Source organism: Lithobates pipiens, unplaced genomic scaffold (assembly GCF_037356315.1).
Source record: "Lithobates pipiens isolate NorthernLeopardFrog02 unplaced genomic scaffold, aLitPip1_a1.2 Scaffold_25, whole genome shotgun sequence".
NCBI classification, from domain to species: domain Eukaryota; kingdom Metazoa; phylum Chordata; class Amphibia; order Anura; family Ranidae; genus Lithobates; species Lithobates pipiens.
The window spans coordinates 31940993-31961909 of NW_027507787.1; positions in this window are offsets into that span (position 1 = coordinate 31940993).

Consider the following 20917-nt stretch of genomic DNA (forward strand, 5'->3'; position numbering starts at 1 on the left):
GGTGAGTTTAAACTTTTCATTGAACAGAGATTGGATAACACAGGGTTAAACGGAAAGGTCATAAATGAACTGTACATTATGTGGACAGAATGCTTGGGGAGATAGTGATGTGTTCCTGCTTAGGAGATGTATGTTAGCTTGGGGGGCTGCAAACTCTGCAGGGCTCCAACACACTCTCACTGATATTCCAACCCTTCACATATTTCCACATAAACTTCCCTCCTGGCATTAAACTTTGCCAGGTATTGTGCTCAGCTTACCACCGCAAACTGATGTTACTCCCTCAGCTCACCTCTCTCCCTGCATGTCCTGTGAGCAGAATAGCTGATCTACCCATAAGCTAGACAGGTAGATCAAAGTAAAAGCTGTCATGGGGCCCCCTACTGGCAATGCCTGAATGGTCACTTACTATTGTGAGCTGAGTAGGTAGCTGCTGATGTACCACCTGCCACACAGCTTGCATACTTCAAAGTCTTGCAGGACACGGCTGCTAACGGAAACCGAGTTCCTGTTGTGGAAAAAGTACAGGAACTCCGTTCCCATGCGTTCCCGCAGGACTTGAGCCCTGCTCCCAGTGGTGGGACGACGGGGACCAGGGCCCAGTCACAAGCGTGACTGCTGCGACCCGGGTAGTTTCACCACTGGACTGCGTGTAAATCTATGGGCGGTTGGCAACACTGTCTATATGGCTGCGTCATTCATTCACACAGCTCTGTGTGTGAATGAACTACAAACCCCAACATCCTTTGCGGCCGTCGGCTTGTTGTTTTCACTGAACTGCCATGGCGCTGTCAGCATCTCTGGATCCCTGGACAGGTAAGTGTCCTTATATTAAAAGTCCGCAGCCATTGGTGTGCGCACCCTATTACATTACATTACATAGCACAAACACACATGGGCGTATATCTTCAGTGGCTCAAGCCCCCAGGGAGCTCTGCACTGACGGTCAAGCCATATTTTTTACCTTTTATTGTTATATACAGCGATTTGCCAGGGCATGACCCTTTGCGCATATGTTATCTGTCGTCTGAACATTTGCATACACGTTTTATGTGTTAATGTTTTTTGTTTTTTATTGATGTCATTTGTGGTGTGTGTTGCCTTATCTATTGACTATTCAGCGCAGTAGCCATTGGATTTACATCTTGTTTTTGTGCTTATACATTTACCTCCAATGGAGGATGGATGTTATATGAATTTTAATTATTCATTAAATCATTTCTTCCTTAATTCCCTACACTGTATGCTGTGTTGCTCATTTGGTCATTCAGTTTTTCCCTACTACAGTGGGAAAAACTTTTGGTCTATATGCAGTGTATTGGCTAGAGTGACACTACCTATATAAGGTAAATAGTGAATAGGGGAGATTAGTGTGAATCATCACACACAATTCTTTGGTTTTAAATTCTTTTTTTTATGGGCATATATCATTTATGGGCATATAGCAGTGCACGGATTCAGTAGAGCAAAAATTGGTGTCAGTAGGGCAGTGGATAGAGTCAGCAGTTTTTGTATTATTTTGTATTATTTTTTTAAATAATTTTTTACGATTTTTTTATTTATTTTCTTTACATTTTTTTTAGGAGCCTCATATATCAGGGGTCTAAACAAACCCCTGGTGTCTTACTTTTGAGACAAAGAAAGAAACTGAGGACAAAGATTTCCCAGTTTCTTTCTCTGCAGCCTGCAGTAAACATAGTTTATTATACCTTAGTTAAAGTGGAGATCCACCCATAAATGGAACGTCCACTGATTGAATCCCCCCCCCCCCCTGCCCCCTCCAGTGCCACATTTGGCACCTTTCAGGGTGGAGGGGGAGCAGATACCTGTCAAATACAGGTATCTGCTCCCACTTCTGGGGAAAGATTGGCGCACATTGTGCGGCGAACTACGTAATCTCCAGACCCTCCTCCCCCCGCTGCCTTCTGGGAGACACACAGGACCCAGAAGACAGCAGGGACCATTCAGAAAGCGCAGCGTGACTCGCACATGCGCAGTAGGAAACAGGCTGTGAAGCCATAAGGCTTCACTACTTGTTTCCCTTAGTAATGCTGCTGGTGCCTGCACCTGGAGCCAAGGGATGGGTCGGCTTCAGGTACCGACATTGCGGGCTCCCAGGACAGGTAAGTGTCTTTATAGTAAAGTTAGCAACTACAGTATTTGTAGCTGCTGATTTTTATTTATTTTTTTACCCAGGCAGAACTCCGCATGAAGACAGGAGTTATCAGTACAGATCACTCACTGTGTTCATTCTGAAAAGGAAGGGGCCGGTTAATAAAATATTTACCAGCCTCTTCCCTACTCCTGAGAGGAGAGGAGGGAAGCTGACAGCACTGCAGGGTAAAATTGGCACCACACAGGATGATTAGGGTATGCCCAGGCACGTCCAGGCACACCCAGCACACCCTATGCGCATGCCTATGTCTGCACAGCTACAGTATTTGTAGCTGATGACTTGTAATTTTTTTTTGGGAGACTGGACCTCTTGCTTAAGAATTGGTGTTTTCCCGTTACATTGATTCCAAGTGACAGAATCCTTCAGCGGTGAAAGCAGGATTTGTGATCATCATTTATATTGCACAGAACTGCAATGTAGACTAATATTTTTATTATTAGTATTATTATACAGGATTTGTGTACCGCCAACATTTTTCAAAGGAAGACAGTACAATTGCAATATAATTCATTACAAAAGGATTAGGAGGGCGCTGCTTGCGAGAACCCTCAATCAAAAAGGGAGGAGGAAGTGATACGAACGGTAATAACTATAAGGGATGAGCTGTTGCAGAAAGCAAAAGTTTTTAGGTGGGGAAAGGATAGGCTTCTCTAAAGAGATGAATTTTCAGGGATTGTCTAAAGACAGAGTAGGATTTAGCTGAACAGATTGGGGTAAGGAGTTCCAGAACATGGGAGAGGCTCTGGAAGTGAGCATGGTGACAAGGGATCTACAGAAGAGAAGGTAATGGGAGATGAAGGGTAGGTGGTTTGGGTGATGTTTTAAGATGAAGTTGATTATGTAGCTGGGGGCAGAATTGTGGATGGCTTTGTATAATGTTAGTATTTTGAATTTTATATGTCAGTGAAGGCAGTAGCGGGATTAACAGAGGGGGGCTAGTCAGAACCACTGACAGGTTGGTAGGGTGGATGAGTCCAGCAACGGCATTCACGATAGACCAAAGAGGGACAGTCATGCCAAGTACACACGTTCAGACTTTCCGGCAGGCCAAAGTCCATCGGACAATTCGATCGTGTGTGGGCTCCAGCGGACTTTTTCTTCCCAAAAGTCCGGTGGACCTAGAAATAAGAGCGTCTTCAAATTTGTCCGCCGGACTCGGCTTTTAGCGGACAATCCGTTCATCTGTGTGCTAGTCAGACAGACTAAAACCAACGCTAGGGCAGCTATTGGCTACTGGCTATGAACTTCCTTATTCTATGTCATCACATTTGAATCCGTCAGACTTTTGGAGTGATCGTGTGTGGCCAAGTCCGTTCGCTTGAAAGTCCGGCGGACCTCAGCTGCAAAGTCCGTTGGATTGTCCGCCAGAAAGTCCGATCATGTGTACGTGGCATTAGTGTAAAAAGTAAGCCAAAGAAGATGGAGTTGCAGTAGTTGAAGTAAGAGATAATTGGGTAATTAATTAGTAGCTTGGTGGTGTCATTGATTAAATTGGAGGTAAATGTGAGAAAGGAGATGGGTCTTACATTGTTCAGGCTGATAGGGTCCAGTGTAGGCTTTTGGGGAAAAAAGAAAAAAAATTATATATATATATATATATATATATATATATATATATATATAATTTTTTTTCTTTTTTCCCCACAAAAATGTAGTCTCCCTTCAAGTACAAGGGTGACAAATGTATTTTTAGAGGGAAGATGCCAGTAGAGAGATTGAAGATGTGGGTTAAAGGAAAGGAAATAGAGCAAGAGGGTGACTGGAGTAGGGACGGGGTCCAGGGGACAGCCGGTTAGGTGAGCATTAAAAAAAAGTTTAGCATCCTCTGTAATAACAGGGTCAAAAGAAGAAAGTATTGATAGATATAGTGTATATGTTGTAAGCAGCTGGCCAGAGGTAAGACTCTTGATCACTGGGACCAGGCTCTGTTTAATGATTAATGCATACCCAGGATACTAAAGACAAAGTTGCAATCTGTCTTTATACTATATACTGTATAGTGCATAAGATTAGAACTGTATAGCAGACGACTGAATTTTTTTTATATGATACAGGAGTTCCTGTTAAGTTTTTTCACCACTTTTCTTAGATACTTCTCTCTGCAAAGATAATTTCAATTACAACCAGAAAGGAAAAATGACTCACTTAACCACTTTAAGACCGGGCCTCTTTTTTTAGATGTGTTGCTTACAAGTTAAAAATATTTCTTTTTGCTAGAAAATTACTTAGAACCCCCAAACATTTTTTTTTTTTTAACATCATAGAGAATAAAATTGCGGTCATTGCAATACTTTCTGTCACACCGTATTTGCGCAGCGGTCTTACAAGCGCACTTTTTTTTTGAAAAAATAATTTTTTTTAAATTAAAAAATAAGACAACAGTAAAGTTAGCCCAATTTTTTTTATATTGTGAAAGACAATGTTATGCTGAGTAAATTGATACCCAACATGTCGTGCTTACAAATTGCGCCCGCTCGTGGAATGGCGACAAACCTTTACCCTTAAAAATATCGCAACATTTAAAAAATTCTACCGGTTGCATATTTACATGCTACAGAGGAGGTCTAGGGCTAGAATTATTGCTCTCATTCTACCAATCGCGGCGATAACTCACATGTGTGGTTTGAACACCGTTTTCATATGCGGTGCTATTCACGTATGCGTACGCTTAAGAGCTATGGACGGAAGTGACTTTTTGAGGTTGCTTCTGCCCTGCAGTGTCATGGAGACGGGTGGGGGCCATCTTCCCCTCACTTGTCTCCATGTCACCCCAGGGGACAGACGTGATTGGCGGCTCCGTTAAGCGGAATAGGGCACCGGATCGCAGTGGGATCGCCATAGATAAAAGAGATCTCATGGCGATTGCGCCGCAGAGACCACTTTTATCTTGTACCAGCCAGGGATACCGGGGTTATGGCAGCCAGCTGCTGCCATAACAACGATATCCGTCGCCAAAGTAGGGACCTACATTGGCGTGTGGCGGTCCAGAAGTGGTTAAGTTCACCTTTAGGGAAAAATATTAAATGCACATATTTGTGCAGTAAAAAAAATGTGTATTTATTATTTTTTCTCCCAGGAACCTGCAAAGCATTCACACTCAGTGAATGGCGGGTGCAACGTCAGGCTACTGCAGAAACATTCTCCAGCTTTCTGCCCCATACCTACAGGCTTTAGTTAGAAAGCTGGAGGATTGTCAGTGGACTATGGGGGCACTCATCAGTCTTGCAGTTCATTGGGAACTACAAGTCGTCTGCTGCAGTGGAAGATGAAACTTGTAGTTTATTCAGATCCCTGTGAATAAATGGCACTGCTGTGTGAATGAAGCCCCACACAGCTGCCACAATTTTGAATGTGACAGCAGCTGGAGGGCAGAAGAACCTCCTCCAAACACCTCCTGCACCCACCATCACGGGGGGATCAAAGGGCGAGGAGGCGGGATGCTGGAACATGTAACATGTTCCAAACATAAACTTATTTTTTAAAAGGTATAAATCCCTACACATGTACAAAATACTCGCTGTTGTCATTTACATAGACTAACATACCAAGGCACTCCCTGAGATTTCAAGCCTTGCCTATAAATATACTGGAGGTGTGAGGGATATTGATAGCTTGACAAAGAGGTCACTAGGAGCAGTTTACCATTTCCTCAAACAGACCTCTGCCAGCCTAGCTATATATTAAATGGCTACTACTCAAAGCTTGTCACGAGTGATCTGTTATGCCCTACTCAGCAATCTGAGTGGAAGGGTAAATATTTAGTTTCTATTTTAATTAGTCGCAACATATTAGACAGAAAATAAATACTGGGTGTTGCTGCAGAAGGACCATCTACCTTTAGTCCCATCAGAACACTAGATCGAATATTAAAGTTGTAGTTCAGTAAAAAAAGAAAAAAGGAAAAAAAAAAACATTTTTATCTTCACAGCTTTAGTTACAGTACTTGCCTGTAATGAATAATGTCCTACAATATGCAACCTGCTGGATTCTGTAAAAATCTTCACTGCAGGGCTGCCCTGTCCTCTTCATGCTGCTGAACTTCTGGCACTGTGGTGGTCAACAGCTTTAGGTCTCCAGGCTCAGGTCCAATAAAGTTGCGCGAATGGGGGCATGTCTCCTCCTGACCACTCCTCTATTGAAAAAGGTTCCGATTACACTGCATATAAAATGATCTATGAATAGAGGAGAGACCCCTGTGACTAATTAGCCTCCCCTGCCCCATTCACAGATTGTGCTACAGGCAGTGTAATATGTGAATTAACTTCTTTTGATGTAGGAGGAGGTACAAGGGGACTTGTCCCTATTGGATTATCTTTAGTGCAGTTGACCACAGAGACTTGATGCGACTGACCCCCACAGTGCCAGAAGTTCAGCAGGAAGAGGACAGGACATCCCGGCAGTGAAGATTTCTACATGATCCAGCAGCCTACACATCGTGGGACATAATTACATATGATTGAATGTAAGTAATGTAACTAAAACTGTAGAGAAAAAATAATCTTTTCAGCTAAACTTCAGCTTTAATTAATTTTCCCCTTTATACAGTATACCTGTTGCATGCTCGCATTTCACATTTTGCTGATCACAGTCCTAATTCTCTTTCCTTTAGGCTGCACACCTATACGAATTGGATGTGGGTTTCTTTGCATCCGATTCGCATGACAGGAGATTGTGACTGCCTTTCTACGGAGCTGGTTCACATATCTCCATTGTGGCTGCGGAGTGACTTGCACAGGAACCCTGTGCATCTTTGGATCCATTTGAGGGCCAAATTCAGGCAAAAATTCGTCCCTGATTCATCCCTCAAACCAAGAACAGGAATGCACCGGACCCCTGCTGCAAGCCGTATCCGTCTGAGGTGTGAACCCAGCCTCAGACTGCATTTTTGCTCTATTTTTCTACACTATAAGTTGGCGTGGGTTTATGGAAAAAGGAGGCAGGTTTGTCCGAGGTTCTGTATGATATATGAGGTGGACCTTTGTTTCGATTTTTTACTAAAGTCCTCTTGTGTAATTTACATATACAGTGCCTTGAAAAAGTATTCATACCCCTTGAGATTTTCCACATTTTGTCATGTTACAACCAAAAACTAAAATTTATTGCATTAGGTTTTTATGTGATAGACCAACACAAATCAGAAGGAAAATGATAAATGGTTTTCAAAATGTTTTAAATAAATATCTGAAAAGTGTGACATGCATTTGTATTCAGCCCCCTTTACTCTGATGCCCCTAAATAAAATTCAGAGGAACCAATTGCCTTCAGAAGTCACCTAATTAGTAAATAGAGTCCACCTGTGTGTAATTTAATCTCAATATAAATACAACTGTACTGTGAAGCCCTCAGAGGTTTGTTAGAGAACCTTAGTGAACAAACAGCCTCATGAAGGCCAATGAACACACCAGACAGGTCAGGGATAAAGTTGCGGAGAAGTTAAAAGCAGGGTTAGGTTATAACAAAATATCCCAAGCTTTGAACATCTCACGGAGCACTGTTCAATCCATCATCTTAAAATGGAAAGAGTATGGCACAACTGCAAACCTACCAAGACATGGCCGTCTACCTAAACTGACAGGCCAAGCAAGGAGAGCATTCATCAGAGAAGCAGCCAAGAGGCCCATGGTAACTCTGGAAGAACTGCAGAGATCCACAGGTCAGGTGGGAGAATCTGTCCACAGGACAACTATTCGTCATGCACTACACAAATCTGGCCTTTATAAAAGAGTGCAAGAGTGTAAGAAGAAAGCCATTGTTGAAAGAAAGCCATAAGAAGTCCCATTTGCAGTTTGCATGAAGCCATGAGGAGGACACAGCAAACATGTGGAAGAAGGTGCTCTGGTCAGATAAGACCAAAGTTTAACTTTTTAGCCTAAAAGAAAAGCTATGTGTGGCAGAAATCTAAAACTGCACATCACCCTGAATACACCACTGTAAAACATGGTGGTGGCAGCATCTTGTTGTGGGGATGCTTTTCTTTAGCAGGGACAGGGAAGCTGATCAGAGTTGATGGGAAGATGGATGGAGTAAAATACATGGCAATCTTAGAAGAAAACCTGATAGAGTCCTGATACTGTACACATCCTGCACTCCACCTGTATACTGTACACCCTCTACCCCCCCCCACCTGTATACTGTACACCCTCTACCCCCCAACTGTATACTGTAAACCATCTACTCCCACATGTGTACTGTACACCCTCTACCCCTCCCCCACCTGTATACTGTACACTCTCTATCCACCACCTGTATACTCTACAGCCCCCACCTGTATACTGTACACTTCCTTACCCCCACCTGTATACTGTACACTTTCTGACCCCCACCTGTATACTGTACAACCCCCGCCACCCCACCTGTATACTATACACTTCCTGACCCCCACCTGTATACTGTACAACCCCCGCCACCCCACCTGTATACTGTACACTCCCTCACACACGCCTGTATACTGTACACCCCCATACACACATATACAAAAATGCATGCGCTTTGGCACCTATGGTTGCCCTACACATGTTATGTATTACTGTGCACACCGGAGTGAGAGAAATAATTCTAGTATCATACGCAAAGTCCCTACAGGTCATCAGTTTATTGTTACGCAGGAGTTCTGGTGCTAGAATTATTGAATTCAATTTGAAGTTTTTTTTTTTTTTTGGCGGGGGGTGGCCATGACCCCCGCCACCTCCACCTTATACATGGGAAGGGCAAAGGGGGGTGGGGTCAGGGGCGGAGCTAAGTGGGGTGGAAAAACGAGGTTTCACCTAGGGTGTCAAAAATCCTTGCACCAGCCCTGCTCTAGATGTACAAAGCTGAAAAAGACCTGTAGCTGTAATTGCAGTGAAAGGTGGTTCTACAAAGTATACAACTGCACACTTTTCACATATTTATTTGTAAAAAAAAATGTAAAACCATTTATTATTTTCCTTTCACTTCACAATTATGTACCTTGTGTTGGTCTATCACATACAATCTCAATAAAATACATTTACATGTTTAATTGTAGCATGACAACATGTGGAAAATTTCAAGGAGTGTGAATACTTTTTCAAGGCACAATCAAACATCTCCATTTTCCCTTGCAAGAATCTGATTAACCAGGTGCCAACAAGCGAGGGGGTGCCCCCGTAAATTTGATAAGTTATAGGGACAATGGCTTGATTTATTTCAGGGGTGCCCAACCTTTTGAAGAGTGGCCACTTAAGCAACTTGGTAACCAGTCGCGGGCCACAATGAGCGGAGCGGGTGGATGGCATGTCCGTGTCCGCTCTGCATTTGCAGAGCGGACACGGACGCAGCCCACGATACTTTTTAGCGGATCGTTTTGGAGGTAGAAAACAAGTCAGTTTATGTCTGCCACTACTTAGAGGTGAATGGAGGGTCCAATTGGTCGGACTGTCGGATTGACCCCGCGAAAGGGGTCCAAGGCTGCTTTCACACTGATCCGCTACGCTACTTGTGTGTACCTTTGGCTTTCCTGCAGTTTGCAATAGACTTCTATTATATTCTGCAGGTTTGGTGCCCTTTCAGAAAGCTCACCAAACTTGCAGGTAATAATAGAAGTCTATGGCTCAGTGTAGGTAATCCGTAGGTAACCTGCTCTGCACCTGCGGATCAGTTTAAAAGCAGCCTAGTAACCACCTCAGAAAAGATCTGCCCATATATACACTGTGATTTTAGTAATAAACTGACCTTTAATAACCATATTCTTTCTATTCTGTGCCAGAGCAGGAGATCGCAGGCCACATCAGAGGGCTCCGTGGGCCACATCAGAGGGCTCCGCGGGCCACATCAGAGGGCTCCGTGGGCCACTGGTTGTGACACCACTGATTTATTTGGTACCTGTGAGTTACCTGAAACCTGAGTCGTTACCCTTCTGTTTATGGAATGTTAAAGGATATGGGCATTATATTGTGTCTCAGTAGCTCAATCTTTTATTACATGGATAAGAACAGTGGCATGTGACCACACACACATTCTCCTGTTAGAATATTTTATTTTACACCCTGGAAACTCTCTTTTTGGACCACTAACACATTGGAGTTCTTCTTGGTTTATTTGTTGGGTTTTTCAATTGTACCCATTTCAAGGTTTTCTACATAGCAGTGCCTTTGGTAAAATGTTAACAAGGATACGATTGTATTAACATTATTGACGCACTTTCCTTAGAGAAGTTTGCTATTTATACAAACTGTTTATATCGCGATATGCTGCATAAGCTGTATTTTACTTGTTTATAAATGAAATAAAAAAGCATAAAAAAAGTCTCCATTTTCAACTGCAAAACTACTGCTAAAACAGTAATGGATTAAAATGTCTCACAGGATCCTAAAGTGACACTAAGGACTATGAACAATGGAAATTGTAGTAAGTATAAAGCATTTTTGATTTTTTGGAACAAGCAGTGCATGTTAGTGGTGGTCACATCATGCACGGCTTGTTCCAAAAAATAAAAAATGAGGGAGAAAAGAAGAGGTTTGGCAGCTCACAGAGGCATACAAATACATACATTAGGCAGTGGATGTGTATGAATTATTTTTTGAGAATAAAGTGTCACTTTAAGTAAACATTACCTGTTAGCCCTTGTACACACGGTCGGAGAATCCGTCAGAATGTGTCCTATCGGACCGTGTTGTCGGATAATCCGACTGTGTGTGGTATGCATCGGACTGTTTCCGTCGGAATATCCGTCGGACCAAATTTTCCAACTTGCTGGAAATATTTTCAGACAAACTGGTCCGATCGGACATACTCCGATCATGTGTAGAGAATTCTGATCGGACAAAGTACCACGCATGCTCAGATCAAATTCCTACACCAAAGCTATTGGCTACTAGCCTGAACGTAGTCCGGTCGTAACGAAATAACGTCATCACGTTCTGAACGATTGGATTTTCCGACAACTTCGTCCGACCGTGTGTATGCAACAGTTTCGGACAAGATCCGTCAGACAAAATCCGACGGACAGAATCCGTCGGATTTGGTTGTCGGAATCTCCGACCGTGTGTACAAGGGCTTAGACCCCCTTCACCAGTCAAAACGCTACATAAAAAAGCACACATTACAAAAAAAATGAAAAAATATACTTACCATAAACTTTGGTCTTTAGCTGTATTGCCTATGTGCATGCGCTGTGGTACAGCATCTCTTGGGATCCTTACCATTCCCAGGATTTTGCTGGAAGGTCTGTGATGTCACATTAACCCAAAAGCCGCTGATGAATGCATAGGTACAAATTAATATTTTTAAAAATGTATCTTTTTTTTTATTGCTTAAGTTTTACACTAGGGGGAACAGATAGGTGTACCCGGCACTTAGTATAAGGAATTCATTTAGCATTGTTTCAAAGACAGAACTGAATAAACATAGCTATAGTGCATAATCCCTTTCTTTTTTGAAACAGGTTTGGTACTAAATATTTGCATTTTTTTTTTTTTATTCTTTATTTTAACATTTAAAGGTACACACAGGAGATGCAGTCTCCACAGCCGAATATGTAACAAGCCATGCATAAAAAGCTTTTCAAATAAAGCATCAAAGAGCTTCTTAAGAACATGTCAACTGTACACCAACAATTAGTCTAAACATTGCATTATACGTAACAGATCTTAGGAGGCAATCAGTTGACCTCAGGAGACTGTCCCTGAATGCATGAACGTGTTCATTAGAATAATGCCCAAAGGGTAGAAAGGAGGGAAGAGAAGAAGGGCCAAAGGGGGTCAAAGGAGGGGACTATATATCATCCAGGGGTGGCAAAATAGAAATCAAAACTCAGAAACCCCCAGTGGTGCCTGATGGGTATATAACCTGTCATGACTGAGAGCCTATGATGGTTCAGTAATTGGGGGCAAGGGCATTGGCTACTTGGAGAGTGGCGCCAATTGTTGGGTGGGCAAGGAGAGAACAGGGAGTGTCATAGAATAACTAAGACAAAAAAGATTGTTCAAGTGAAATTCATCTCTTACCCGAGGTTGGCACCAATTTAAAATGCGAGCCAAGTGGGACGTCCTCTGTTATTTGTGAATATCTGGTAGACCAATGACACCTAGATATTTCAGTCTCGTCATTAGTTGTTGGCTAAGCCTATGGGCCTTCCCCATCCATAAAACAAAATCTTTGTTTTATGGAACCTGCAGTCAAATATTTACATGTATAGAATATAAAACAATGCTTACACTTTTTTTATACTAGGCTTTGTATGTACAAAAGTTAAAAAGTTAAGTTCAGAACAAAATTCCAGCATGCTTCCTGATGCTCAATATACACAATCTGTACTAAGCCAGAAGTCTTCATACGGAAAAGCTCTATACTGACCGTGCATTACATCATCTGTGGGTATTATTGTTGCAATCTCTTTTAAGTCCAGTGGCCAAACTCACCCACTGAGGAGAGAGCTGGAATTTCAGGAATATAGCAAGGGTGCTGAATATATAGCAACATCCATTGTGAGTATATGACATTATTATGAAGAGCCACGAATGAAATGCATTTTTCTTTCCTATATTTACTTCTATTTATACAGTATATATCCATAGCTCAGCTTTATAATTTGTCATAGCATTATTACAGTTGAGGTATCAGAAACAACAGCTAAAAGCTCTTGGTCACGCAGATAAGAAGAAAGGGACTCTGAGCCAAAGAAGAGTGAAGCAATTCCACTGCCAGTGTGACTCATGGAATGTAGGAATCTGCAATCAGCTAAATAAGTGATTTTCCTGTCCTTAATTGGAGATGATATCACTTTCTCATGGAGAAAATATAATGCAGCAGACATATTATGTAACATAAAAGGGAAAATATTTCAACATAACAACTAAAATCACTACTATTAAAAAAAGTAAAAGGGTTCTGGTTGTACAACTACAGGTGGTATATTTAATGTCTCTCATGAGGGCACAAGTGGGAAGGCTGACCGCAGGGGGATTTCATACCCGTCTTTGGCTGGCAAAGCAGAACTATTAAGATTATTATTCCACTGTATGTCAGGCTCTAATACTGAGCAGGTTACCCTACGGGCTGTCGCCCCATCCCCATCACAGATTCACGCCACCCTGAGCTCACTGGCAACCTCCTGTCAGGAGTTGCGTACCGGGGTTGAGGCTTTGAAGAGCCAACCAAGTCCAGTCCCGGTGGATTCTGCCGTTCCAGGGACATCAACAGGTTCCAGGACCTCCTTGGTACCAAGCCCCAGGCCTTGAGCTTTAGGTAAAGCGCAACTGCTCACTTCATTCCTGGGAATATCAAAAAAGATATTTGAGACGGCAAAGACATTTATTTGGCATCCCTCTTAATTAATGCCCACGATTTAGCCAACAACAAGTCGTGTGCTTGCGGTGATGTTTCCATGGTTTTTAAGACGAGGGACCACAGGCTCAACCGTAAGCTTTCCATCCCAGAGTTTGTCCTGGTTTTCAGTTGCTAGGGACATTCCTTGTTCAGTGAGCCCCCAAAAGAGGCAGGAGCTGGATCTTTACCTCTATGAGGTAGTGGAGTTAGGTCAGAAGGGGAGTCGGTTTAACGATTATCATGATTTTTCCACTAAAGCCGCTGCCATTTTGCTCAACACCAGGTGGTAACAGTCTGGAGCAATTTTGACACTGAGCTGTTTTGCCAGCATTTTGCTGGGCTGAGGTTGCCAGTTTGTGTGACATGCCTGTCATCCTCTCATACCATGTACTGGTGCCTGATTACGGATCTTCCCATTCTACTGGGTATGTCCAGGGCGAGCCTGTTCCAGAGTAGTATTGCAGTCACTGCTAGGCATGCTAAATTTGCCATGTGATCATTGCCCAGGGTAGAGCGTAAATTTCTTGTTATTGGTCTTGTTACCCTTAGCCACTGACTCAGGCTCTCAGGTCAAGTTAGATTCTGCGGATCTATCTGACTTGCATGTGGGATGTGTTCCTTCAACACTGGAACAGGGTCACCATGTTCATCCTTGCAGAGTCAGTTTTCTCCTCGAGGTTGATTGATGCAGCAGCCACTAAAGGCTGCTGTTTTTCAGTGGACTCTATAGGCAGTTTGCATTTTTCAGAATAGCATATGCTAATGCACTTCAGACAATAACTTGTAATATGTCTGAACCGGAAGTCTAGGAGAAGTGCCCTCTGCTGGCCGAGTCCATTCTCAGCCAGCAGAGGGCACTACTCCTAGACTTCTGGACTTCTGCCTGGCCCCCTCAGGGGCCACGCAGGCCGCTCATGCACGGGACGACGTCAATAGATGTAGTCCCAAACTTATCCAACAAGACCTGTTGAAGTGGAACGTACCTACCCTTTCATGGTTCGGACGGGCTGCGGTTCTAAAGATGACAGTATTGCCTCGCTTATTGTACAAAATGCAGACCATCCCAATACATCTACCTCCCAGATTCTTCACAACATATAAGAGGATGTGTAGGTCCTTTATATGGGGCACCAAAGCGGCTCGTATCAGTTGGGCTAAGCTGGTACTGCCTAAAGTGAAAGGGGGAATCGGCCTCCCAGACATACAGCGCTATCATTGGGCTGTTCACATGGCTAGAGTAGTGGACTGGAATGTCCACGAGCGATGCAAAAGCTGGGTGAATCTCGAAAAACTTATCACGGACGTGGAACTGGGTGCGATGCCTTGGGTCTCCAAGGCGTCTACACCATCTACGTTGCGCTCACATCCTCTTATTGGGGCAACGCTCCAAGCCTGCGAGAGGGCATGCAAGACTCATGCAATGTCTTCTAAAGAATGCCCGATCACCCCTATTAGGGGCAACCCAGACTTCCCCCCGGGACTATCAAAGTCCTATCTTATCAAAGAATGGCCTTACCCATGGATGCAGGTCAAACACTTCTTTCGCAGAGGCAGGTTCCTCAGCATACGTGATCTTGCAACATTGTCTAACACCAAATCTTTTCCCTCTTGGTCCTATATGCAACTTAAACACTTCCTGGATGTGCCGACAAAAATCCCAAATTTCACGAACCCCCCCTCGGTATTCGAAGCTTTATGCTCAAGCTCCTCGCCCCAGAGCCATGTGATCTCTGCCTTATATGCCTCCATGTTTATAGATCCGTACTCCTCCCTACGCTCAGACCATGTATTCTGGGAGTCAGCCTTAGACAGGGAGATAGGTGATGCCGACTGGGATCGTATCCACTTATACATACACAAAGGCTCTCTGAATGTCCACACGCAGGAGAATGGATACAAATTAAAAACAAGATGGTACAAGACCCCACAGGTGTTGCATAAGATTTTCCAGACAGTGCCAGACCACTGCTGGCGCTGTGGAACAGAAGAGGGTTCCCTCCTCCATATCTGGTGGTCCTGCCCCCAGATCCAGCCATATTGGCAGAAAATACATGAAGTGACTACAGCAATCTCCTCGCTCCCGTTGGAATTCACGCCAGGACAATACCTGTTACACCTTTCCAAAATCCCACAGAAGAAGTATCTCAAGTCAGTAGCTATACACTTAATCAATGCCGCTAGGCTGTGTATTCCGGTACATTGGAGGTCCCCACAACCACCGTCGCTGAAGGAATGGACCTTTAGAGTTGACCGCATCGCGGCAATGGAGGAACTTATCCTCACTGCACATGACAAAATCACTAGCTTCTCAGATGTTTGGGAGTCTTGGAGAACTTTTAAGAGCTCTCAATCCTATCAGGATTTATTATAACAGACTATATAACTGATTGCCATTGAACAACTTCCCTATAGTGGGATCTTTCTGGGGAACCGACAGACCTAGAGACTGCAACAGGTGGATGGTAGACAGAGGGGGAAGTGAGCGGGACCCGACCCCACCCCTCTTCCCCATCCTGTTTCCCCCACTCTATACCCCCCCCCCCCCCCCGTTACCCTTCTCTATCTTCTCTTTTCTTCTACTTGCCACAATCTGAACCCTACAACTGACGGACAGGGTGCTTGGTCAGGGTACTACTACCTGAAGCCGTGCCCCATGTCCATGAATACATAAGTGGACAAGTGGGTGAATCCAACCCAACACACCAATGCCCCAACAGATGGCCCCGGAATAGTTGCCAAAATCATAATAAACAGACTCATTTGTCAGTTATGATACCATGCTGGTGTAATCTTTTGCCTAGAATAATTTGTCTTGAAACCTGTCACTCATTTGGTCATATTGTTATTTTGTTGCATTTTGCTGTACTTTTTTTTCTGAAAATTAATAAAATCTTTATGGAAAAAAAATAGATGTAGTCCCAACAAAGCAGGTCCGCTATAGCGCGGATCTCAAGCGGTTAATCAATTTTAGGGAGGTGTGTTTTATATCTTCTTGAGTGTTTATTATTTCACTGATCCCATAAGCGCTTGTATTTGTGAAGGGATAGTGTTGGACATTTGATGCTTCTCCATATGTATCCTGGTTCCACATGTGGAGATGTCATGGGCATTCATGCATTTGGCTTTTATGCTGCATACGGTGACTTTCAATAAATCTGTTTTGCCAGCTCATCCTACTGTCTTTATTTTTGCCCCCTTTAGGCATACTAACCACGTGACTACGGCACACCCCAGGTCACTTCCTGTTTTGTTTTCCCTTCATACCTTTCCTAATACGTTCTACTAGAGACTCCAAGTATAAGTAGGAATGCTTGCGGTCAGCCTGAATTTTATAGGAGGAGTCAGGCTGTATTTAAGCCCCCCTCTAGCCTCCATTTCCTATCGACCTTTCTCTCGTATCCCACCCACCCTTTCCCCTTTTGTAAAGGGGCATGCTTGAAAATCCTGCCTTCAGCTGTGGTCATTCAGCCTAACATCAACCTGCTCTGCAAAGGTAAGCAAATTGAAGGGGGTGGGAGGTGGGAGGGTAGTGTGGGGCATGCAGAGGTAGGCAGAGAATGGATTACAGTTTGGGTGCACAGGTGAGCAAGGGGATGTATGGAGGCAAGGAAGGTGGGTGCAAAGATGAGCAGAGGAGGCAGGTAGAGTTAAAGGAGTGGGGGGTTAGGGTGGAGAGGATGGGGGAGGTTTGGGGTGCAGAGGATTGCAGGGGGTTTAGGATGCAAAGGTGTACTGACAGGGTGGATGAAGATGTAGGTTGCGTGTAGGGCAGCCCAATTATTTCAATGGGCTGCTTTATGCTCTAGAAATGTGAAAAAAGCCCCTAACGCTTTTTCAAAATCACACGGTTGCACAGCACATGTCAGCAGATGCATGAGGGTGTCATTAACAATTAATAGCACTGCTGTGTATCTGCTAAAGGGCAACATGTTTCTGTGGTGTCAGGAAAGTGATTTTGCATTCCCAACACACACAAATGTGAACGCAAGCTAAATGTCACAGTTACATTGGTGGTCAGTGTAAATCTTCTCATTACATTGGGGCTTGGTGTAGAATCCTATAATTCACACTAGTGGCCAGTGTGAAGGCCCCCCTTACATTAGTGGTCAGTGTAAATTCCTCCTTACATTGGTGGTTACTGTGAATGCTTCTATTACATTAGTGGTCAGTGTAAACCTCTATTACATTCGTGGTCAGTGTTGAAACTCCTCTTTATACTGGTAGTCAGTAAAAAAATCAGCATTGCCATTAATCACAAAGTCCCCTCCCCCCAGCACTGCCACTGATCCCAGGAGTTCTAGGATCCCTAAGAGTTTTCTGTCTATTGATGGGTCCCCTCACCACCCCAGTCTATGGTGTACAGGCAGGTGGAGAGCAAAACTGCATGGAGGGGGACCCAAGAAAATGTTTGCCCAGGATCCAATCAATTTTAAAAAGACGGCCCTGCTCCTACCTCTCTCTGCTCCAGTCTAGCAATGTCCAATGCCTGTGCCCATATTCTGCGGTTCCTTTCTTGGACCCCCACATCGTTCTAGAGCTTAGCAGTGACATAGGGGTTGGATGATGGCACCAGAGTGTGGTGGGAGACACAGAGGAGAGGAGGAAGGAAACATGAGACATATACTATCTCTTCTACTGCAAGGAACTTTCAGGCTATTTTTTTTTTAACCTAAGAGAGTTACTTTAAATTCCTAGAAGATTATAAATAACAATTAAGATGCCTAACGCCTCATATAGGTTAAATATGTGAGAGTAAATGGCACGCTTGGATGTAACAACTGCCAGTAAATAAGCCACCGGCATCAGGATTTGTGATACCAAATCTCAAACAAGTGCAGCATTAATTGTGCAAATAAAAATACATATCCTAAATATCATCAACATCATACACAGTCCATACAAATTCAGTGAAGTGTGTGAAAAATGTAGAGTGTCCTCACAAGTGTCCTTGGGGAAATGCAGCAAGAGAAAATCACTACTGAAGACAGTGGCAAAAGAAAAAGAAAGTCCCCAAAAACTATTTCCAATGCCTCTAGGTAGAAAACCCACTAACCAGTGTCCACTCCACCTCAATGTGCTCAAGTGGTGATAACCAGATAGATATGACCAATTCTTAAATGTATGGCCAAACAGTACTGAAATGGTTAAACTGCCCAATCTGCACAAGTTTTCCAAATATATCTCATTGCAGGCACTCCAACATTTCCCAGTGGTAATAGTATACAGAAAGAAGAACTTGCATACTAGCTGTAAAAAGAAAAAAAAAATGCATGTAATTCAGTCTGACTGCATTACAATAATAAAGAGGGTTACATTAATGCAGTGATTCTCAACCAGGGTTCCGTGGAACCCTAGGGTTCCTCCAGAGGCTGCTAGGGGTTCCTTTAGCATTGGGCCATTTCTGCCTCTCGGATAAGTTTCCACCGACACATTGATCTTTTTAGCTATCTGTAAGGAGGTATTTCTTCCCAATGACCACATTTGTAAGGACCATTCTTCCCACTGACCATCACACTAATGTATCATGAGTTGTAGATTTCTAATTTTTAGCAGGGGTCCCCCCCCCCAAAAAAAATCACCTCTCTTTGGAGAGAAGACAGTCCAATGTATTTAGTAGGAGGCATTTTTGAGAGTTTTTTGAAGTTGTAATTTTTTGTCACAATTTTTCTAGAAGATGGCAGCTTCCGTGGATGAAAACGATAGTGGAGTTTACTTCAACTTTAATGTGAGCTCTGACAGGGGTTACTAAAATGAGCATAATGGAACATTCATAATGAATTATTAAAGGTCATGAAGTGTGATGTGGGATCCGTTGGGGCAGTCCTAACTGTACTTATTTTTAACAAGGTAGTCTACATTTGTATGACACTTACTATGTTTTTTTACAAACATACATGTAGCCTTCAATGTAAACAAGCCTGTTAATTCATGTTAAAGCTGAAGTCCAGGTAAACATATTTTATGATGCGTGCTTGGTCCAGCTTAGTTACCTATAATTGTTGGTATACTATGCCCAGAAGGTTGCTAGGTATGCAAAATTTTTGTTGTATCATGCTGTATTTCACTGTAAGCTTTAATCTTCCATCTCAGTTGCTCACACAGTGATGATAGGGGGTCGGTAGCCCTTCAACTTTTCCATTCACAAAATGTCTTCTTCTCACTGAATGCAAGGATTTCTATGAATGGTCAAGGTGAGTTCATAATGTTCAACCACCGCTCCCCTTCCCTCTCTTTGTCCACTCAGAGAAAGCCAAACTTCAGGAAAAAAACACATTTTGCTATGTAATTGGTCCAGCTTAGTTAGTTACATCCAATTCTTGGTATACTATGCCCGGAAGGTTGCTTGGGATGCAAAATCTTCCTTGTATCATGCCACATTCCACTGTCAGCTTTGATCTTCTGTCTCAGCTGATGTAAGCTCCACCACTGCTCATACATTGATAGAAGGTCACTAGCTCATTAATCCTCTATTTAGAAAACATCTGATATTCTTTTCACTGAATGCAAAGGTTTTTCTGAATGGACAAGGTGAGATCCTGATGTTCATCCCCTACTCCCCCCCCCCCCACACCTTATCCTTCCTCAGAGAAAGTCAAACTCCAGGGGAAAAAAAATCTTACCATAGGCAGAGTCCAACTTAGTTGCCTCTAATTCTTGGTATACTACGTCCAGAAGATTGCTGGAGATGCTAAAAATGTTTGTTATATTACACTGCATTCCACTGATGAGTTTGATCTTCCTGTAGATTTTTTATTCTTTAACTGTTTTAATTACATAGTTACATGGTTGTACCAATGTAACTATATATGTGCTCTACTTGGGGGATCCCCCTGGAAGCTGGAAATCACTGTAGTAGGCACCACTATTATTGCCTCAAGGTTTTGAGTCTCTTACTGAGGATTTACTGAACACAGCACAGGTACCATTCAGGGAACACTTCATATTTTCTCAATGCAAATTGTTCTCTGATTGGACAATGTGGAGATTGTGACATCATTCGCCTCGTCCAGAGAACACTTTGCATTCATTGAGAAAATTCAAACTGTTCTTCTGAAAGGCACCCATGCCAAGCAAGGGACCTCCCATGTTCACAATGTTCACAATGCAGCAAGGCAGCCACTCGGCACAGGGCCCAAAAGCTATCGGAGAACACTGTAGTATGGGCAACTATTACAGTAAATTTCAGCTTCCAAAAGGATCCCATTGGTATGACACAGACATACTTACACTGGTCCAAAATGGACCAATGTAACTACGGTACATAAAAATTGCCATACCTAAAACTACAGTGTTAAACTATTTAAAAACGTATAAGTATTTATTACCTGTGAAAAATCACAGTACCCATGCCAATGCCTTCCTCTCCTTTTCTCTCCAAAAGGACAGTGCAATCTTTGTTCAGGCATCACCCAGGGTCACCATCTTACAGGAATTTTTTTAAATGGCAGTCAGGAA